Source organism: Lactuca serriola, chromosome 4 (genome assembly GCF_051521515.1).
Source record: "Lactuca serriola cultivar US96UC23 chromosome 4, Lser_US96UC23_V15, whole genome shotgun sequence".
In the NCBI taxonomy this organism is placed as follows: domain Eukaryota; kingdom Viridiplantae; phylum Streptophyta; class Magnoliopsida; order Asterales; family Asteraceae; genus Lactuca; species Lactuca serriola.
In genome coordinates, this window is record NC_136411.1 from 41,351,566 (window position 1) to 41,357,171 (window position 5,606).

A 5,606-nucleotide genomic window follows, 5' to 3' on the forward strand; every position below is an offset into this window, starting at 1 on the left:
AATATCAAGTCAATGAGTCATTTGATGTATGAAATTCTATCATTATGAGATGTCACTTTGGCATTCAATGGATTTAGAATTTAATAGCCATTGAACTCATCAATAAAAAAAGTTTTTAATTCTTAAATATTTACTATAAATTACATTCTATAAACTTCTCTTAAACTTTATAGAATTCAATGCATTATAAAATAAAAAAAATATAGTTGTATGAATTATAAAAAGATTACGTGTGTAAATGTATTTAGATTGTGAATGCCTATATAAGGATGGAACATAGAATTGTAATTTACTCATTGCAAATGCAAGCGTGCAAACCTAACTACAAGTCGAAGTTCCACCAAAGCTATAACTTAGCTCATGATTCGCAAAACACCCATCAACCTATCACTTATGTCAAAACACTAAACACATGAAACTGTTCCATGATAGAATACTTGAAGATCAAGTTAAATATCTCACACTTTATCACCAGTATCATCCAGAATTCCCACACCTTCATCGTCAAGATCAAATGGCCTGAACAGGTAAAACATCACAATATAGAACAAGAGATTGCCGATTTCCTCGGTAGTCCACCTAAAGAAAATAATGTATACTAAAAACACGAAAGGGAAAACATCCGGCCTAACAGAAGTCTCCTTGATCGAGATAAACGACCTCATAAAGGTTGATGTATCCTTAGACTCTTTGAAAGCTATACCAGAGCAAAAAGTGTGGGAAAAAACAACGAAGCAACAGAAGCCATCTATAACACCAAAACTTTCATTCAAAGCATGCTCTTCAATATATGAAACAGATTGCCCTACGACTGTATAACTTACAATAGCCCAAACCTGAAATAGGATCACAATCGTCCAAATGAATATTGCCCATTCTGGCAAAACCCGCCTCCAGATACCCCATCCGACACCGATCAACATGATTACAGTGAACAAAAGCACATTCCTCGTAAACTGAGATACGTAAAACAAAACATGCCATTCATGATGAGTACCTGTAACCTTGAAATCATGTTGATCCATCCCCTTGCAGAATAAGTTAAGGAGAGTCATCACAAGCAACACACCCATTACTAAATGGAGCTTCTGAAAATATTGCTTGTTCCTGAAGTATACTTCGATCCATATCGATAAGAAGCAGAGATAAATGTAGAAGAAATTGAAGTAGAGAGATGGCTGAGGTTGCTCGGCTGATAAATAATCTTTGGTGGTTCCGTCGTCATTGGTGTTGTAGAGTTCTGTGCGGACATCCATGGTGACGAGTGATAGGTCGTTGCAATTGGCGAAGTAGAGTGAGTATTCACCTGGATATATGACATTGTACGATTTGTTAAAGGATGATTGAGGAGGAGGGGTAAGATTTTGGAAAGTATAGAGAACTGTGATGAATTTGATATCCAATGCGCACAAATCAGGGTTTCGATCGAATTCAAGATTGTATCTGTGTTGCAGTTCATCCGAAAGAAGAAAGAAACCAATACGTGATGGATCAGGTTGTGATGAGTTGGAGGTGACCGGAATGGAGGAGATCCCGACGGAGGAGACAGCGACGGAAACGTAACCGGTATGTGAGTATTCGAACTCCGAAAAGAAGATTATATCTCGGTTATGGGATCGGATCTTCACGGATCTGATATCCGCCGTGGATGGTGCAGCGAAGAGGAAGAAGAGGAGGAGAATTTTTCCTAAAATCCTCATTTTGGTTTCATAGAATTACAGGTGGTGGCTAACGGCAGAGGGAGGCGGTGGCGGGGAAGAGGTGAGATGAGTAGGATTAACCGGAATTTTTACTTTTGGACATCTGTTTTAAATAGGTTAATTACTAATTAACGCAAATACTCAAACTCTTACGTATCAAGAAAACTAGACTTGGATGGAATATCCTCAATTCAAAAACCCGATTTCTATGTACATAATATCGTGAATTAACTAAGGATATGATCTGTTATTTGACTTATTTCTCATCGTGAGACTTCTTAACGTGCCTATAAAAGCACATATAAAAACTTTAATTATAAAAAATATTCCAATAATTAAATATTAAACGCATTAATTATAAAGAATATTTTTTGTAATTAATTTATTTTATATTTTTCAATGAAAATATTATATAATATTTTTTATAATTAATGTTTTCTATGCATGTCTTAAAGACATATATTAGAAAATCTCTTTGTTAAAAATATCAAATTTTGGAATTCCATTATTTTTATAAATATTTCCTATAATTTGTTTATTATTTGTAAATAACATGGAATTATCGATGATCAATGGAAACTCTTAAACCTTGGATTTGATGATTCATTTGGCTTGAATGTGTTTGTATATATTTCTTTATAGCTTCAACTTAGCAAGTAGACCTTGCAATCTGAGTCTACGTGTCGTTTATATGTATTACATGAAACCATGGATAAACATAAATTTATACGAATTTAATTCATGTACATACGTGTTTATATGTGTTTATGCGTGTCGCGTGTCAATATGGATTTAGTTCGTATATATACGTGTTTAAACAGTTAAATTGTGTTTGACACACGTAAATTAACAATCATCGATGAAAAAGAACAAGAAGCGCTTGAAACACCCACGTAGATTTCTTCTAATCGCATTTAAAGAAACATACAATGACAGCTATTGGCCAATTTCTAGATTTTCTAGAAAACCTACGCAACGACTCTTTTTGCCAAAGAATAAAAATTCTTTACAAATGGTTATTGGCTTAATCGCTATGTGTGGTTGACTTGGATTGCATCACACGTGAAGGTAATAGAAATTCATTACTTTTAATAACAATGTACTGCTTGCATTTCATTACATATATATAGTAACAACTTGTAATGAATAAGGCTTTATTTCCATACAGGTAGCAAACTTAAGTACATTGATATTATGGGAAAACAATAAAATATTGTTACTATAAAAAATGAATGTAAGCAAATAAGTTGTTATTATTGATAAGAAATAAAATATGTTGGTGGTGAGAGAAACATACATTGTTATTCCTTGTAATTTGCCTTAAATTGATGATAGATGGAGATCTCGTGGACATATGTAAATCCATTGGGCCACCAAAATGCCTAATATAAGTATATCATTGCCTTAAAACATAGATAAAATGATAAGCGATGGAGATTAGATAAAATATAGTCTAGGTAGTGATGTTGTTGCTTATGACAATGATAAGAGGATCTAATTCTAATAATTTGTTGAAACAAAAAGATGATCTAAGGGAGGAGGGAGTCGTTCCCATTGAACCCACCGAACCCACTAAACTCACTGTCACATTAGCTTTTCTCTTTGATTTTTCTTCATCTTTCCGAACCCACAACACACGGAAATCCTATCTTTTTCAACTCACTCAACCCACTCAATTAAAAAAAAAATACTAAACAACTAAAGTACAAGTCTTAAAACATATGGTACAAGAGAAAATGAGAGAGAGAAAGTAGAGATAGATGATGAAATAGGTTCGTGAAACCAATTAAACAACCCGCCAAAAAGGAAGTGGTACCGGCAGTAACTCTATTGCTAATTAAGATTTTACTTTGATTATTTTGTATATTTTTTTAATTACGTGGGTTGAGTGGGTTGAGAAAGCTAGGATTTTCGTGTGTTGTGGGTTCGGAAAGATGAAGAAAAATCAAAGAGAAAAGCTGATGTGGCAGTGGGTTCACTGGGTTCAATGGAAACGACTACATCCTCCCTAAGGGTATGTTATTCATTAAGCAACAAACTACACCAGTGTATCAATTACTATGGTGACCCGCTTCCTTTTATCATGTAGAGATTGTAAAAGTCTTTGGTGTTATTTGGGTGCATGGAGACACAACATAGGCCTTTCGCTTTTATTCAGTAGCCACTTCAAACTTTTGATGGCACCATATGTTTAATTTTATTGTAGTCATTTCTTTCCTTTATATGTACTCATAACATTCATAATGGTGAGTTTAATGAAACAATTTAATAAGGTGGTAAGTCTAATTATTATTTAATAGGATGAAACTCTATCATTGTGAGCAGTGGCGAACCTTAGTGGCGCCCTAGGGGTTCGGGACCACTGCTACGACGCCGACACGTAGTGTAAAAAAAAAATTAATGTTTTTTTAATGTTTTTTCTATTGGGTGCACCAGCTTAAAACACGAGTGACACTACTAATATAGATTTATTTGAAATTTTTTTTAGTGTCACCCCTACGAAAATGTTCTGCGTCCACCACTGATAACTCTTCATTGAAAAAAAAAGTTTTGTATTTCTTAAATAAATACTATAAATTAGTTTTGCAATGTTTTGTTGAACTTTGTAAAGTTTAATGTGCTATAAGAAAAAACTTATATAAAATGTAGAAAGTTGATGTGATAATTCATTAAACTCTATGAAGTTTAATACATTTTGGATGCTTTAATAAACTACATAAATGATTATATCTCCTTATAAACTTTACCGTAATAGATTTTTAACAACATTGTCCAACATAGATAGTTATCAATAAGAAGTTAAAAGAAGAATGCCACATGTTTGAGTCCTTTTAGAACAACATACCAGCCATGTTTGAATTATGTGGGATTCATAACTGGGACAACATACATTTTAAAGTGTTTGATTCCAAGTGATCAACGACACTAGACCACCTTCTACTACATGCATAATATTTTTGGTTAATCTATATATAATGGGACTCAACCATATGATTGCTTTTAGATTCGTGTTCCATAACATGCACCATTCTCACTATTAGAAAACTAAGTGATTACCTACAGCATAATTGGTAGTAAATCCGTAGGAACAAGGCGTTACCTACAGATTTCCTACAAAAAACGGGTTGTAGGAAAAACCCTCGTGGGTAATTTTTTCCTGCAAATTAGCTACAAACGTTCCTACGCATTTCCTACGGAATATTCTGTTACAAATTTAACTACGGAATACCTACATAACACGTTAACTACGGAGTACTTACAGATTACCTACAGGTTATTTAGCTACGGAACTCCTACAAAATACATACGGATTATTTTCCTATGGAATACCTACGAAATGATTTTCCTACAGAATACCTACCAACTACTTTACCTACGGATTACCTATAAACTGATTTTCCTACAGAATACCTACCAACTACTTTACCTACGGATTACCTACAAACTGATTTTCCTACAGAATACATACCAACTACTTTACCTACAGATTACCTACCAACATTTTTCCTACGGAATACTAACAGATTTTATTGGATTTTATTTCCTACCGAATACCTACTGAATATTTATTTCCTACAGATTTTCTATTAATTTTTACCAGTTTTTATTGCTATATTAAATTTATAATTCCTACAGAATTATAATTTAAAAAATATCCAAATTTTCTGCTAAAAAAAACCAAATAAATAATTAAAATAATAGTCAAATACCATTACATTCATTACCATTAAAATAGTCACTAACATGCCATTCATACATTCAAATACTCAAAATACCATTACAATACCATTACAAAAACTAAGAACTAGTCAATAACATAACATTAATTTAGTGTTCTAAAACAACAGCTAAGAACTACTTGGTGGATTACCGGACGTATTAATTTGTTTCATAAAGGCCGCCAAT

At 33.1% G+C, this 5,606-nt stretch overlaps 1 pseudogene; it reads right to left on the reverse strand.

Annotated features, from left to right (window-relative positions):
- Positions 1-231: 231 nt before the first annotated feature.
- LOC145101382 (protein CANDIDATE G-PROTEIN COUPLED RECEPTOR 7 pseudogene) lies at positions 232-1,932 on the reverse strand (annotated as a pseudogene).
- Between the last annotated feature and the right edge of the window lie 3,674 nt (positions 1,933-5,606).